Source organism: Hibiscus syriacus, unplaced genomic scaffold (assembly GCF_006381635.1).
Source record: "Hibiscus syriacus cultivar Baekdansim isolate YM2019G1 unplaced genomic scaffold, ASM638163v2 tig00112910_pilon, whole genome shotgun sequence".
Lineage (NCBI taxonomy): Eukaryota > Viridiplantae > Streptophyta > Magnoliopsida > Malvales > Malvaceae > Hibiscus > Hibiscus syriacus.
The window spans coordinates 793,892-812,770 of record NW_024063417.1 but is presented as its reverse complement, the minus strand read 5'-3'; the positions used below and the strand labels follow the sequence as shown (position 1 = coordinate 812,770).

Below are 18,879 nucleotides of genomic sequence, written 5' to 3'. Positions count from 1 at the left end.
AATCGTGTACTAAACATATATAATTACCATGTAGTACAAAGACAACCATGCATTACACCAATCAAGAACATATAACATCTAGTAATATTTATTCATGTTATTTGTTTATTAGCCCATGGTACATTTCTGAAAACTAAAGATATATGAGTGCATTGAGGTTGTGCACAAATGTTATCACCACAACTCATATAAATTGCACCAAAGTGCCATGTAGAAATTACACCTATGTTCCACTAAGTGCCACATAGAATGTCTTGAATGACCACATAGATGTCCCGAAGTACCTCGTAGAAATGTCCCGCAGGACCACGTAGAATTGTCCTGAAGGACCGTGTAGAACCCTCGACTCTTGGCATGCCAATTATACCCTCAACTCTCATATTAATACTATAGGCTTTACTATTTATGTATTTCATATAACTTATCACATAAACATGTATTCACGTAGATCAAATTTATATAGCTTATACACTGTTATCATATCCACATAGTTCATGATCATATAGGGTAACATGTAACACATAGTCCATGGATAACAATATATATAACATATAAATATGCTATTATTCATGTACAGATAGAAACCATATACACAATAAACTTGTATTCATAGAATCATGCAATCAAAACATTGGAAATAGACTCATCGAAAGTCTCATTTCTATAAACACCATATACATATTAGTATGCACTGACCTTGGCCTCACTAGTCAAACAAAACACTTAGCACTCTTGATTGATCTTAGGTCTTAGGATCTTCCTGAACTTGTTTTCGATCGATATCTACACAATAATACGGTTGGTATAAATATCGGAATTCATATTACTAAAATAAATCCTTGTTAACATAAGTTAATCGAACCACTAAATCCTCAATTTCAGCTTGAATAGTATCGGTACTCAAGGTACATTACCGATACTTCTTGACTGATAGTATCGATACTATACTTTAGTATCGATACATATTCTCAGTTCTAGAATTTCATCTCTAAAATGGCACCGATACTTAAACATTGGTATTGATACCCATGGTATCGATATTACTACTTCGATATCGATACTCTTTGAATAAATTTCTCAACTTCATACTTATAGTATCGATACTGTTCATCTACTATTGATACCCAAAACCCATATATCTCACATTTTGCTTTGAAGTATCTGTATTGTTTATCTAGTACCATGACCCCTAGCCCATAATACACTCATTACACCAAAAAATTTACCAAAACTTATATAAACTTCATACTTTGAACTCCTTTCAGTACTTCAAACTAAACTCCACTCACTCAAACCATCTTATATCACTATAACATATCATAATCTTCAATATCTCACCATAACACTTGAAACTAAGAAACTTACCAAACTTTCAACATGCTCTAAAACAATTTCTAACACTTTAGACGTCTTATTTCAACTTATGACAAGTCAAATTTCACTTCAAAATTCATTTATTAACTCATTCTCAACAATTTATTTAAAAACCCTTTATGTTTAATTCCCCGTAACTTGTCAATCTTTTAGTTTCTACAACTCCTTAAGCTTTTTCAAGCTTTCTTAATACCCCACTAACTAAAACCAAACTAGAATTTCAAGAAATAATTAGCTGAAAATTTATTACATTAGCTATGGAGTCTCGGTGTAAAGGAGGAAGAAAGGATGAAGAGAATTCTAGATATCTCTTCTCTTCATCTCCACGTGTATATATTACACCACTAAGATATTTTTAATTTCTTTCTTGTCTATTGACTCTTTTGCCCTTCTTTCTTTAAATTCTTGTTAATTAATCCTACACAAATAATTTCCAATTAAATCTTTGAACTTTTCAATTTATCTAATTTGATCACGAAGTTTTAAAATCTTATAATTTGATCACTAACCCTATTTTTGGGATGTTACAAGCCTACAGTAAGGTATTATCCTATGCATAAAGAAAAGGAACCTGCAGTAAGGACTTACCCTGAGCAAAAAGCTGAGCAAAAAGCTAAGCAAAGCATCACTATAGACAGAAAAATCTTTCCAGACTCAGGCTGAATCAGCACTGGGGCTTGAGTCAGAACAATCTATAGTTTCTCAAAGCTAGCTTGTTGGTTCTCAGACCAGACAAATGGAACATCTTTCCTTAACAATTTCGTTAGAGGAACTACAGTAATGGAGAACCCCTCAATGAAACGACGAGAGTAACCAGCTAAGCCCAAGAAACTACGAATCTATGAGACATTCTTGGGTTGCTTCTAGTTTAGAATAGCCTCCACTTTACTCGGATCCACCCGGATACCCTCAACAGAAACAATACGTCCAAAAAAGTCACTTACCTAAGTAGAACTCACACTTGCTCAACTTGGTGAATAACTTATTTTCCCTCATAGTCTGCAGAACAATCCTTAAATGCTCATCATGTTCTGCTTCAGTTCGAGAATACACCAATATGTCATCGATGAACAACTCTACAAATTGATCCAAGTAAGGTCAAAACACCTTATTCATCATATCCATAAAAGCAGCAGGGGCGTTAGTTAACCCAAATGACATCATTAAAACTCGTAATGCCCTTACCGAGTATGGAAAGCAGTGTTTATTTAAAAAGACCTCAAGTCTATATTTAAAAAGATAAAAGCCCCTCTAAATCGGTCATACAAATCATAGGATATTTATTTTTAACCGTGAGCTTGTCAGTTTCTTGTAATCAATACAGAGTCTCAATGTTCCATCTTTCTTTTTGACAAAGAGAACTGGGGCTCCCCACAGTGAAACACTAAGTTGAATGAATCCTCTATCCAACAACTTATGGAGTTAGAATTTCAGTTTCTTACGCTCCTTTGGTCCCATACGGTAAAGAGCAATCGAAACTGGGGTAGAACCAGAATAGACTTCAATCTCAAAATCAACTTCTCTATCCGGTGGAAATCTAGGCAACTCTTCGGGAAAAACATTAGGAAATTATTTAACAATCTAGATGCCTTCAATGTCAGATCGGGAAGCAATAAATGCCTCAGAACCCTTTCTGATCATCCTCTCAACTACCAATGCTGACACAACATTCGTCTGGAATCTATGACGTTCCCTGATCATCACAATATTTCGGTTATCCAGAGTCTTCAGAACAACTCTCTTGGTCTCATAATCGAGATTAACTTGATGTTTGTTCAACCAATCCATGCCAAGAATCAAGTCAAACTCCTCCAAAGGTACTCCATCAGGTCGACCAGAAAGATCTACCCATGGATCTCTATAGGACACATTCTAAAAATAAGATCCAACTCTATGGTCTGACCTACGAGACTTTAAATTGTCATTGAACGCCCAGTTTTCTCAACAGGGATATTAAGACCCTCATAAATGGAATATGACATATAAAAAAGGGTAGAACCATTATCAAACAATGCAAAGTAGGGAACTAAATGAATATTAATAGTACCTGTAATCATATCAGACTCATCGCAATCCTGTCGATGTCTAGCAAAGTAAACCAACATAGGCTGTCTGGCCTCAGATCTGGTTGGACCCCTACTTTGAGATACTCAGCCTCTACTAGTCGATCTAGATGCTCACTCCTGACTATGACCCCCTGTAGAAGTCTGAACTGTACTCTGACTATGAACGGGAGTACGAGCTGGTGTCTGAACTATATGATCTGGCTCTGTACAATCCCTCAAGAGATAGTCACCATAACCATATCTAAAAAAGGTACCCGACTTCCTCCTGCATTCACCAAAATGACGTTTCTTGCAATACTCACATGACGACAAAGGCTGCGACCTAGAAGAACCACCATGTCTAGAAGGCGGAACAACTGAAGAACCTAATGCCACAGTCCTAACATTCGTACTAACTCTCTGAAAAGACTCACCCCTGCCTCTCTTGCTGGGGCGTACAGAAGAATCAACAGAATCAGAAGACCTCTTGAATCAATCTCGATTCTCCTCCACTCCATACCCACTCGCTCTATCTCTTCAGCGATCTTGGTTATCTCAACCAAGGTATCAAAGTTCCTTTCCTGGTGGGTAGCAACTTGACTCCTTATCTCATACCTGAGTCCATTCTCGAATATCAAGCACCGATACAACTTAGTGTCAACAAGTCCAATAGCATAGCGGCTCAATCTGATGAATTGAATCTTATAGTCTATAACAGACATATCACCATGCTCCAAGTTCTGAAACTCTAGGTGTCGTTCCTGCAGATATCTCCTTCCGATGTAGCGACTCCGAAAATGTGCCTTGGAAAGATCCCACGTCAACTGATTCCCCAGAATGCTACTGGAAATCGATTACCACCATCTTAAACTCTCATTCTTCAGTATAGCTACCCCTCTTTAATTTCTGCTCAGGCTCCAGATCCATCTCACCTATAATCCTCTTGGTATTCTCTAACCAATACTTAGCGTCAGTCGGAGGTCCACCAATAATGCTTTCGAAATGAACTACTACAACAGCTACCAAAGACTTCGAAATCTCAACAGCAGACATAATACCGGGGACTCTAACAGTTCTTCGGAATATACAAAAGATAACCCTATTAATGGTATCCTCATCCATATAGTGTCTTCGACCTCATTGATAGGGGGTCTCTTGCAAGAGTAATCAGATCATCTATAGAAATAGACACAGCTATAGAAATAGACAGATCTATATGCGGGATAGAAAGATCTCAAGGTGACATAGGATCGTCTATCGTAACAGCAGGTCGAGTCGCTCACCCTCGATCACGGCCATGACCTTGCCTACGACCTCTAGTCGCACTCATCGAGCAAATCTACATGACTCTACAAAAGAATTTGGACCTAAGTTAGACTACCATCAAGAACATTGAATATATTTAAAAATCATAAAATAAGGTGATATGGTTTTTAAAAAATCTCTTGAAAATCCAAATTTTTGGACTCATCCATAGTCTGAATGTTTAAAACTGAAAGCTCTGATACCACCAATTGTAACCCCTAGACCCGACCTAGATATATGCCCAAATCTAGGCGGTCATATATCACATTCATAAATTCTTTTTATATTTAAAACAAAGTTAAAATTCATATAATAGTATAATATTAAATTTATCCATAATAAGGATTCATACGATAAACATATATACATATATCAGAAAACCATATAAAATATTTACGAAACAAAATACCGGTAATAAAAATATATCAAGACGATAGCAAAACACGTGTCACCAAAGTATAACAAAGGCATATAGAGATATACACTAGTACAAAAGTATAAGTAGTCGATTCTCCTGATGCCAAGTCTGCTAGCCTAGTCTACTATTATCTGAAAATGTTAAAATTTAGAGAATGAACTAAAAAGCTCAGTGTGCTCCTTACGGTGTATAAAAACATACATCTAAAATATCTTAGTAAAAATCAGTTCATCAAATATGCTTTAAAAACATGAACATTACCCCCGTCCGATCACCAGAATGTGTAGGTCCTCAGAACCATACACCTACCTGTACACCCAGTAAGGGCTTACCCTGTGCACAAAGTAGAGGAGCCTGTATTAAGGACTTACCCTGAGCACAAAGCCAAGGAGCTACGGTAAGGACTTACCTTGAGAACAAAGCCAAGGAGCTTGCGGTAAGCAGTAAGGTCTTACAAGTCATAGACTAGGCCTGAGATATTTCCTCTAATAATACCCACATGACAGAAATAACATGTATGTATTTGAATAAAAACGGTAGTTTAATCCATTAAAACATGAAATATTTCATTTTAAGAAATCAGATACAAAAATACAGTAATTCAGAGATCATATAAGAAATATACAGTAAATCAGATAAACCTTGTTTAGAAAATCAGGTATTGTGTCGTAAAAATATTTAGTATTGTCAGAAATCTCAAACAGTTCAGACAGATAGATGAAAATAGTGATGTAACACCAACAAGAAACACACATGTATCGATCTGAGTAGTCTGATAGGGAAGCCTACTACTGAGTTTGTCGATCACGATCAGCGGCAGCGCTAGATCATACGATTTGGAAAATCTATATCAGAATCATAATATGAATAATATTAACCTTTATTTAAACAATTTATGGAAGCCTATGGGAAACTCTCGTAAAATGCGGATCGAGCAGATCTAACGAATACGAAACACTAGATCTAACTGACCCTCAGTCAAGTGAAACACGAGTACCTTTATAAAAATATCTTCTCGGATTAACGGGCTCAATTCGAGGCTTTCGGTTCATAATTTGGCAAAACGGATCGCAGAATCAACTCAGGACATTGAAAAACATAAAATATACTTTTCGAAAATTTTGACTTTTTGGTCAAAGTCAATGGTAAACGGTTAACAGTCAACAGTCAACAGTCAACGATTCATGTTGGACCGGGTCGGATCGGTTCGGGCAGGAGAGTCGGGTTCAGGCAGGATCTAGAAACCACCAGTGGTGGGACTTCCCCAGGCGCAGGCGGCGGCACATGAGGCATGTGTGGTGTCGTACAGGGTTGGAAAAAGTGTTTTAAAAATTCCTACAACTATTTTAAGGGTGTTTAAGACACTTACTAAGCTCGGTTCACAACGGTGAATGACAAATAGCTCGATTTCAAAACATCAGAAACTTAATCTTTTTCAACCCTTTACATGTCGTCGACAACGGAGATAGGAAGGACACCAGTGAACTCGAGACGACGTAAGGAACACAATGGTGCGGGAGGTGTCGAAAATAGAACAACGGTCGGCGACGAATCAACGATCAAAGTTTTCCTTATAAAAGAGGAAAATATTGAAGAGATAAAATAAAATAAATTTTATTTTTTTAGATTTAGGGTTATATAAACCCTAAAAATAAAATGGTAAAATCACACTATAGGTCCTCTAGCTTTAGTTACTTTTTGAATTTGGATCCAAATTTAATTAAAATTTCACTTTGATTCCTGAATTTAATTAAAATTCAATTTAGTCCTAAAAAAATTTAAAAGAATTTTAGGCCCTATTTTGAGGTGTGACAAGGGTGTTTCTTTGTTAAGTTCCTTGACTATTAAAAGTTAGAAAATGACCACTCAACTATTCATTATATTCCAAATCTGTTTTTTTCGTTAAAAGAATTAATTGTCGTCTAGACTAGACGTTCACATGTTGACTGAGATATGATAATCATTTTAGATTATGATATCATATTTTAGCACATCTCAGTAAGTAGGTTAACGTTTAGCTCAAACTGTCATCATTTTTTAACGGAAAATGATGAGTTTAGAATATATAAATAGTCGGGTGATCATTTTGTAACTTTTAATAGTTAGAGGACTCAACAAAATAATATTTTATAGTTAGAGGATTATTTTATAATTTTTAGTAGTTAGGGATTTAATAAAATAATATCCTATAATCATATTACCATTTGTATATTTTACTCAAAATATTTTTGGATCCACTATTAATAACAGTGTACGTACTGTAATCCCATCTACCTTGCCAAGGATGCAGGATCCGGGATCCCAACTGTAAGGACCAGCACGTCTGACTTCATGTACAACTAAATTATGCTTTGCTAGTATGACAGTGAATAAGGAAAGCAACGAACTTAAGTTCAAATCTTGTTAGTATTTATATATTTTTGAGGAGGTGTTATCAATTTAACTTAAATATTTGTTTTGTTCGAATTTTATTAATTCTTTGAAGTAGAAGAATAGTTCGACGTATCAATAGGACTTGGTTCAAATGATAAACAACTTAATATCATTTAAATAGGTCTCGAGTTCGAGTTCTTGTGAATGTAGAAAATTTTCATCGGGAGACTCACCCACCAAAATCAGATGTGCGATCCGGGTTGATTCAGATTAGTCAGGACGAAACATTGGAAATCGGAAGGACAAAAAAATTGGTTTTCATTTCAATCGAATAAGATGATTACAAATATTATTATCTTATTAGTCCAAATAAAATTATTAAAAGAATAACATAACTGTTGATAAAGAGAGAAAAATATCGTGAAAAAAAAAAGTAACATTAATATTACCGTTAACTTTTTTAATAAATAATCAAAATAGAGACATTTTTTGGTCAAATTGGCCAAATAATCCACGCGAGTGGATTATTTGGCCCAATAGGGCATCCTAACTTTTAATTTGGGATCTACGACAATTGCAACAGTGCCCATTGAACTTGTCATGCTGGCGTGACGAGCTTCATAGGATATAATTTTTTAATGGGCCATGTCAAGTGGGTCCTGGAGCCAGAATAAATTTAATATATACTGAGGGACTCGTCACCCCCGACATGACGAGTCATAATAAAAAATATTTTTTCCAAAATTTTTAAAAGAAAAGTAAAAGAAAAAATAATATTTTAATGCCCATGGAACTCTTCACGCCGGTGTGACGAGTTCCAATGGGTATAAATTTATTTTTTTGACTGTTGGTCAACGGTCGAATGTTTTAAAAAATTCAATGGAACTCGCCACGCCGTTGTAACGAGTTCCAACGGGAAAAAAATATGTCTTTCCTTTAAGCTGTGCACATCGTCTTCAATCTCTTACATGACAAACTTCTTTCATCTTCAATCTCTTACATAACGCACTCCTTTCATCTTCAATCACTTATACAACAAACTCTTTTCATCTAACCAAAAACATTTCAAACAATGAGGAACAAATTTTTCATACCGGTCCATTATAATGGCGAAATTCTAAAAACTGATGTTGTGTTGTGTTTAAGTCACATAGGCCATCAATAGTGTGTTCCCTGTAGATGTATCTCATCGCCAAATGAAGCAAAAAATTGAGAGAAAACTTGTAACTTCTATTTCATGTTTAAGTTATCGACACCTGATCTCCTCAAATCCAATGTCATATGGAAAATTTCAGCTTGATGATGATGACGATGTTGTTGTTATGGTTGGACTTCATCAATCATCAAATAATAATATCGTGGAGATGTACGTCGAAACTATGAATGCAACTCATATTCCGACGTCATCAGTACCAGCTCGAAGAACAGAAGAAGTATGACCCTCTAAACCACATACAAATTATGGTGATGATAACTTTGTTGGACGGTTTGGTGAAAGCCTTGTTGAATTTAGCGAGGATGATGAAGATATTGTTCTGTTGGTATACAATAACGACACACCATTTGTTGATGAGTCCAATTTTTTTGAGGTTGTTTCAGAGGGACAAGGTTTGGATGTTGAGGCTGTTTTAGAGGGACAAGGTTTGGATGTTGAGGCTGATGTATGGGAGGCAGTTGTTTCACGATGTCAATGATTGCAGAATGCTCCAAATGTTTGGGCAATGACAAACCCTCAACCTGAAATGTCTCATCATGATTTTCTCGGTATCATCATGCAGTTGCAATACATGACATTAACTATGATGTTATGCAGAACCCTGAAATAATTTATATGATGAGTTATGTGTTGTCCACTGGGGTTCTTCAGACGAGCAGTCATCTGAATTGGCTATTGGGTCTTAGTTTGAAACAAAAAAAGAGGCACAACTAGTAATCAAGGAGTACTGCATCAAAACTCATCTTCAATTATATGTCGCGAAGTTATATCAAAAGACTTATTTCGTAAGGTGTATACACCATGATGTTGGTTGTAAATGGAGGATACAAGTATCATACCTACAACGGCTTCATGTTCGGCAATGCCGGCCTCCGTTCAATCAAGACTGATCTTGGCGAAGGCACCGTCATGCACTGTTGGGTACCCAAAACCCACTACGCCTCAAGGCCCAATATCCTTCTGGTTCATGGATTTGGTGCCAACGCGATGTGGCAATACGGCGACCATCTCCGCCACTTCACATCTCGATTCAACATCTACGTGCCGGACCTCATCTTCTTCGGGGAATCGTACACCAGCAGAAGGGAGCGGATGGAGTCGTTCCAGGCTCAATCGGTGATGAAACTGATGGAGGCGCATGGGGTACGGAGAATGAGCCTGATTGGTATAAGTTACGGTGGGTTCGTTGGGTACAGCATGGCGGCCCAGTTCCCGGATAAAATGGAGAAGTTGGTGTTGTGCTGCGCCGGGGTTTGCTTGGAAGAGAAGGATTTGGAAGACGGATTCTTCAATGTTTCGGATTTGGACGAGGCTTTGAGTATATTGTTGCCGCAGAAGCCCGAGAAACTGAGGGAATTAATCAAGTTTTCCTTCGTCAGGCCCATAGACAAGTGGGTGCCAAGCCTTTCTCTCTGATTTAATTGATGTAAGCTTCACTTTCCCATTCTATTTCTCTATATATTTTCCATCATTGATTCATCGCATTGCATATATATATATGTTTGGTGTAGGTAATGTGTACAGATCATCTAGAAGAGAAAAGAGAGCTGCTGGTCACAATACTAAAAGATAGAAAAGTTAGCAACATTCCTAAGATCACACAGGTTTAAGCTCTTCTTCCACAACCTCTGGTGGGTTTCAGTTTATTAGTATGATATTGTTAAATTTACGAGTATTGTTTTCCTCTTAAAGAGTGTGTTAATAATCTGGGGTGAAGAAGATAAGATATTCCCATTGGAGCTTGGCTACAGATTGAAAAGGTATTATTATTGGATTTGGTGTAGTATTAATGTAAAGGATAAACTACAGATTTAGTATCTCAACTATTATTTTTATTCCATTTTGATCATCTTACTATTGATTTTTTTAAAAACATACTTAACGTTATATTATGGTTTCATTTTAGTCAATTACCATTAAAAAATTAACATAACAAAACTGTTTACGTGTCATTTTTTATTTCTTTCAATGATGACATGATAGTATCTTATGGTGACATGTCAGTATCATTGTTAATTTTTTAACGGTAAGTGATCAAAACTAAAACTAAATGTTAAGTATAATTTTAAAAATATCTATACATGAGTGATTAGAACGGAATAAAGGTAATAGATGAGATACTAAAGGTGTAGTTGACTCTAATGTTAATTATTGATTGCGAATTGAGAATTTGTTGTTGTAGGCATGTGGGGGAAAACGCAAAGATTGTAGTGATAAAGAACGCAGGGCATTCAGTTAACATAGAAAAGTCAAAGGACTTCATCAAGCACTTGAAAGCTTTCCTCTTTGATTCTCCTAACCCTCCTTCCCTTTTACCCCTTTTTGATTCTTTCTGGTCTTACATTTCTCCTCTATACATTACATATTATTATTAGGGTAAATTACATGTTTGGTATCCAATTATCACTTTTTTCCGTTTTGGTCACCTAACTATTTTTTATTTAAAAATCATACCTAAAGTTACGTTTTAATTTTATTTCTCATATGTTGTTAAAAATTTAACATTGATGTTGATGTGTCATAATAAGATAATGTCAAGTCTTCATTGATTTTTTTTAAATGTCACATCAACAATTTTGTAAATTTTTTAGCGGCGGGTTATCAAAAGTAACGTTATGTATGATTTAGAAACAAAAAATAGTTGTATGATCAAAATGGAATGAAAGTGATAATTGGGATACGAAACATATAGTTTACCCTTATTAGTATTATTTCGTCTTTAGTTTTTTAATTTATTTAACATAAATCATTGCTTTTTAATTTCTAGTAAGGACAAAGGATAAGATAATAAAGTGTTTCATCAACTTCTTTAATAATAATAATATTATTATTATTATTATTATTATTATTATTATTATTATTATTATTATTATTATTATTATTATTGCTAAACAAGTATTTTCCACCATCTTTATTACAAGGTATCTTCTCTTCTCGATGTAACGTTTTTTTAATTACAATATGTTAAATAGAAATTTATATCATTAGTTATAAATATTTTGAATAAAAAATTAATTATGAAGACAGTATTTGGTACTCAATTTAAAGAGGTTACTAAAAGACTAGAACGAAGAAAAGAAAAGAAAAAACGCAGCAGCTAATTTCTTTCAATCCCTTTTTGCGATTGATGCAATCATTGCAAATTCTTGGCCGAACATTGCTTCGTTTCCGGTCCTTGATTTGGTTTCTTTGCAATCTCTTAACTGAATCCCCACCGAGCAAGAAATTCACGAGGCACCAATGGACATGGCCCCTCTAAAATCGTCGGGATGGGATGGACTTCACGCGGAATTCTTCCAAAAGCAATGGAAATGGGTTGGTTTGTCTGTTTGTAAAATGATCCAAGGCATATTCCAAGGTGACCTTATCGAGCCTGAACTAAATAGAACAATTGTGGTCCTCATCACATTGTGACTCGCCGGAATTTTTTGTTGATTTTCGGCCAATAAGCTTATGCAACGTATTGTATAAGCTCCTCACAAAAATCAATGTGAGTCGACTAAAGCCTCTCTTTCCCAATAGCATTGTCCCGAACAAAACAAGCTTCATTCCGGGGAGGTCTGTTACTGAGAATATCATTATTAATCAAGAAGTGATCCATTCTATGAAAGCCTCCAAAAGCAAAAAATGGGTAGATGGCAATAAAGGTAGATCTTGAGAAAGCCTTTAATAGGTTACGGTGAAATTTTATCTCAGACTCTTTGATCAAAGCTGATTTTTCGATTGGCATTCATCGTATCATTATGAATTGTGTCACTTTTGTAAGTATGCAAATTCAATGGAATGGAAGTCTTACTAATGTTCTCTCTCCAGAAAGAGGAGTTTGACAAGGCCTATCGCCTTGTCTTTTTGTTCTTGCAATAGAGCGTTTAGGTCATTTCATTCGTCACTCTGTTTCAAGGCATTTGGGCTCTTTTTCTTTTTACGCGAAATGGCACATGTTTAAGCGAAAGAACATGCCAAAGCTGATTTGCAGCAAGCGAGGAACATTAATGAAATCCTCTCGGTCTTTGATAACTGCTCGGGTCTTAAGGTCAGCAAGCATAAAACTCAAATTTATTTCTCTCCAACGGTTAATGATGCTTCGAAGGCTGAGATCAGCACTATACTCGGCTTCCAAGAAGTTGGCTATTTGGGAAATATTTAGGTGTCCCTGTTCTCCACCAACGTCTACGTTGCTCTCAATTTGAATTTATCCTTGAAAAAATAAAAGCACGACTTAATGGGTGGGCAGCTCGTGAAGAAAACTTAACGCTAGAGAATGGAAATAAGCCAAAGGAATTCAATGTTTTAACCTTAACAGCTGAGCCTTTATATAGGCTTACATAAAAAAGAAACGTTATTGAAAACAAATAATCCCATAAAATAATTAGAATTTAATAATTATGAGGTTGATTGCTTTATCGATTGATCGCTGAACATAAAATTATTTTTTATCAGTCTTCCAGTGTCTTATACGTGTAATTGAGTCTTATTCAGTTTAATTACTTTTCATCGCATTTGGATTGAGTTTAGAAATATACTAATTACACCCATGTATTCAAACATATTCGTCTATGCATTAACAATTGCCATCATGCTCCATAAAACATACATATGGTAGTAATGTATTACCTCGATTTACGAGTCATATCGATCAACCATTTGAACTCCATTTGATCGCCCTCGAACTTTAATTCCATTCCCATAATGTCTCAAACACATAGCAAACGAATTTACGTCAGAAACTAAACTTAATCGAAAAACCAAATTGAATTCGAAGATAAAACACTGAAAAGTGGCTTACCGAGTGCAAATTTGGAAAAACAGACTTCAAAATCGAACTCAGGACGTCGAAAAACATAAAATATGACTTTTGAAAATTTTAACTTTTCGGTCAAAGTCAACGGTCGAAGTCAACCGGTTGACTCAAACGAGTTGACTTAGTTTGGGTCGACCCAATCGGGTCAAACAAACTCGGTTCAGACTGGGTTTGGCCGGTTCGAAATGGTCCAGACCGACTGAATCGGTTCTAGAAGGTTTCCTGGAACGTGGAAGAGCCCCACGCGCACTGCTGGCACATGATGGCGCGTGTGACAACGACAGAGGTCGAGGTGATCAGTCGATTCTTCTGGGAGCATCTACACACCATTATCAAGCCAAACCAACTCAAAGATGAGCCAAAACCACTGGATTTTAAAACAAAAGGGTCGAAATGCTTACCCACGCCGGCGGTCAAAATCATACGAGGTTAACGATGGCGAGGTCGATGTGGTGAGTCGATAAGCGAGGTGGCCTGAATCGACGAAACCATGTGGCGGCAGCGGGGTTTCAACGAACTTTCAACCGTTCATTTCTGATGAATGGCGGCTCCTTTCGACAAACGGTCAAAGGGAATTTGGTCAGAGCGATGCGGCGATAACAATGGGGTGACGGAGCATTGAACGACGACCGAACTGTTGATAATCGGGAGGTCCAGAGGGGAAGGCTTAGGGATTTGGGGGTTTCCCTTTTGGGGATTTTTTAGGGTTTGGCTTGCTCGATCGGGGTTTATTTTTCACTGACCAGAAAAAATGGGATAATTCAAGGTTAATTCCTTGAACTTCCCACAGGTTCCAAAACCAAGCTACAAACTTTTTAAAATTTACAATTTTGTCCTCAACTTTTCCCTTGTTACGACTTTAATTAGCCCCTAAATTGGGGTGTACAATGATAAATGAGAATACATAGCTCATGAATTACATACGAGTGTATTATATGCAATTTAACTGACTTGTTAACAATTTGCACTTTTAGTGCCATATAGCTTATTTTCAATCAAATCGATTAACTAATACATTTTCATTTCATATCAAACATGTGCCTTTCATTTTATTCATTTCATAGTATGTATTATTCACTTCATTTATTTCATAGCATGAACCATTCACTTCATTTATTTCATAGCCCAATGTAAACCACTGAGAATGCAAGGTACGCGAGTCAACGAGCATATACATATGTAGCACCCCCGTTATATAAGTAATGTCAGACATACTAAGTACCTTTGATATAGAACCACCGTTACATAAGTAACAACATACGTGCTAGGTACCATTGATAGTAGCACTACCATCACATGAGTGACATCAGACGTTCTTAATATCATGCAACTGCTAGTACCACCACCGTCACATAAGTGATGTCAGACGTACTAAATGCTCCACCTCTATACCAATGCTCTCAATGCATTTATAATGAGCATTTTCTTTAAAATTATATATCATTCACTTATCAGAATCTTTTCAAATATTAACACAATCAAGTATCATTATCATGTGTCATTCACTAACAAGTTATCCTCAGATATTAACAAAATCAAATATCACATAATATAACTCTCAATACACATGCATTGGGACTTTCCATCAAAATCACATATCACTAATATATAAAAGTATTCATAAATATGAATTTATCAAGATATAATATAAAAATGCATTGGGCAGTTCATACCCGAAACTATTTAAAAGAAATCATTCAGCAAAATAATATGAACTATAGTAAAACGATTTGAAATCATATTCTTTTCATATCATTCGAGGTTGACTCATCGAAAGTCTTCCTCATATCATACTTATAATACTATAAGTAAAATGCAATCACCTAGAAATGCTCCACAAGTAACTTTACTTAGCGATTCAAGCTTCACTCTTAAACTTTTTCTTTAGCTTTAAGCTTTCTTTGATCTTGATTTTTGATCACAATCTACCTGTTCACCATTTATACCTCACATACGTTTCAAAGCATATATTAGTATCCTTCTAACATAGGCACAATCTAGTAATAAAATTAATAAAAATTCTACTGATACATATTCGATTCTAAATCATTTCAAAACATCAGTGCTAGCCATAACACTAAAATTATAACTTCAATCCTCCCAATACTTATGTCAATTCCTAACTTAATTAATCATTTCAAATTTCTCCATCTAACCAAGAAAATGAACTCTTTTGGAATTCACCTCAACATTTCCAATTTATATTCAAAATGATCTCTTGTCATTTAACTTCAAATCCAAATATCCAAAGACATAATCAAGCATCCTAATATATTTAAACATTACTCTCCAACTTCATACCAATTTCCATTTCAAACCCATATTTCCTTTTTTACAATTTGATCCCTTAATCTTTATAAACTTCCAAATTGGTCCAAACAACTTTCTAAAACTCACATAATCATCCATTTTTCATGTCTAACTTCAAAATAATTTTTCACAATTTTTTCTCTATTAAATTCATCATGGCGAATATGAAGGCTCTCCAAAGGATTGATTTCCAACTTGATTCAAACATGAATTCAACTTCCAAACATCATTTCCAATCATTTACAATCAATTATATATCAATTTCAATTCAAACAACCAACTCCATCATAAACCCTAGGTTGGTTGAATATGATATATGAATTTCTAAGTAGTTTCATTCATGATACAAGCATGGAAATGATTCTCCAACATCAACTACACCATAATCAAGCCTTAAATCATTAAAACCTAAAATCCCCTTCAGCCATCAAATTCGAAAAATTAAGTTTTTAAGAATAGAAAACATGAATTAATGTTACCAAATGATAGTGAATTTCATGAAGATCAACTTTGTATTTCATGTTTTCATCCAAATTCTTAATAAATTGGCTTGAAAAATCAAAAAGGAAAATTTTCCTTACCTTATAGAAACTCACGACATGGAGGATGAAGATAAAGAGAAATCTTTAAATTTCATCTTTCTTTATTAAATAAAGAAATTAAAAATTCATTAAATGTCAAATTACTAATTTACCCTAAAAAATTTAATATCTTTACCATATTAACCTTGAATTTCGTGATAATTACTAAATTACCATGATTTCATAATCCCTTATATCATCATAGTCAAACATGAACCAAAATTTCTCATCTTCCAATTTTACCCTTGTAATTTCCTAAAATTTACAATCTAGTCACTAAAATCCAACGGTTTATATTTAACACGGAAAAATCATCTTAAATCTAATGATCCATATTAAATCCATCAAATTTAATTCATGGAGATGAAATTATTAACCTTGCATTATCATCATTCAAAATATGTCAAAAATCCAATTCAATCCGATTATTTGAATTCCCCCGACTTTATCGCTTTATAGTTTTTAAATCAAAATCCGTATGAAAAATATGAAACCCATGGAAACGTCGTTCTTGGGGGTTAACTATTCGTTTACATGACCAAATTACATAACTTTTTAAAATTATAATTTGGTCCCTAAAATTTTCCTAAGTTTATACTTTGGCCATAAAACTTTCAAAATTTACATTTTGGTCACTAGCTGAAATTTTGGGGTATTACACTGAAAGTTGCCTTTATTATATTGTAAAAAGCCTAATATGTCATTCTTGTCATGAAGTGGATGAGTTTGTCCTTCACGTTCTCCGGGATTGCAAGTTTACGAAAGCATTCTAGTAACAATTGATACCCCAAATTTGTCACATTCTTTTTATAGTCAACCCCTTTATGTTTGGTTGCAGGAAAATATTCTTTTTAAGGTTCCTTTATCAGATACCAATCTATCATGGCAGCTCCTCTTCATTTCTATCTTGTGGAAAATTTGGAAGAATAGAAATGTCATTGTTTTTTATAGTCTTGGTTTTTTATAGTCTTGGTGAACAACCTAGAACTATCTTGTACCGAAGTTTTAGTTGGGCTCGCTATTATAATGGCTCACCTTGAGTCTTAGGATCTTCTACCGAACCTTCCATGTTAGTTATTCAATGGTTGATCCTGAACTTGAATTGTTTTTGCTTAAACGTTGATGGTGGCATCTCTCCATCTACTGGAATTAGCTACATCGACAGACTCATTCGTGTCACCGGGGAAGCTGGTTTATGGGATTCCACAAATCTATTGGTATTATTCAACCTCATTAAGCTGAGTTGTGTGCGCTCGTCATCGGTTTGCAACTCTCTTGGGAAAATGGTATCTCTAGTTTGCAGATGCAATCTGATTGTATGGAGGCTTTGAAGCTCATTCAAGACCCAATGGTGTATTTGAGCTTGATACTTCTTGTTCGTTCCATCGATAATATGAAAAGGAAGGCTTGGTTGGTAGACATTAAATTGGTGTTGTTTGAAGCTAACAAGCCAGTTAATTTTCTCTCTAAACTTGTAGATCCTTCAACGAATGCCACTGTCATGCTCGATGATCTCGCTGCTGCTTTGATTCCTTTGCTTGAAAGAGATATATGGGCCACCTTATTATAGGCCTGAACATTAGTTAGGCTAACCTCTTTTTCATTCAAAATAAAAAGTAAATTAAAATAATGTTAATGATTTAAATATTTAATTAGATTTTTTTAAATATTTAGAAGCTAATTTAGAATTTAGATTATTTGAAATTTTCATGGACAATGTTAGCATAATTTTTTGTTCGAGTCAATTGGGCCCAAGAGTAAGTAGCCCACTAAAACCTAAACTCTTTGTATTTTGGTTAACTCAAATCAAACCCCATATTCTAGCAGCCCATTTACATGTTGTTAAGATTTTTGCGGCCTTGAAGCAAACCTAAAAATTGAATCTTTCGTAATAATATTGAACAAAATAAGTTTTAAGGGTGAATAAAAATAAATTAATTTACTTGTAAATTGTAATTTTTTATTACGATCAATAAACTATCTAATAAAAAATATAAATTTTCAAATGAAATAATTCAAAAAAAATTGCTAAACACCTAACTACTCACACAAAATGAATTTTAAGAACATTTATAAATACAAAATCACTAATAATAATGTCTACATCATTATGGTATAACATGTTTTTCTCAATACATAAAATGACTACACCATTCAACTTTTCTTGTAACATTGATAAACTCAAGTAAGTTTTCAACAATTTTAATTTCAAAAAAAATTCCTTCAACATATGCAACTTTCACTGGCATAGTTAAAAAGAATTTGATTAGCAATTGAAACATTTGGATAACAATAGGTAACTTTGATAAACTTGAGAATTTCAAATGCCCACATCGTTTATAAAACTTACAAATTTGGGGAAAAAATCATTTGCATCAATGTCATACAAATTATTATGAACAAACAATCTTAAGATTTGCGCAAGATTTTTGTAATTTATCATTACCCTAACATTT

The 18,879-nt window shown here is 34.8% G+C and overlaps 1 pseudogene; it reads left to right on the top strand.

Annotated features, from left to right (window-relative positions):
- Positions 1-9,532: 9,532 nt before the first annotated feature.
- Positions 9,533-17,993, top strand: LOC120184466 (annotated as a pseudogene).
- The last annotated feature ends 886 nt before the right edge of the window (positions 17,994-18,879 follow it).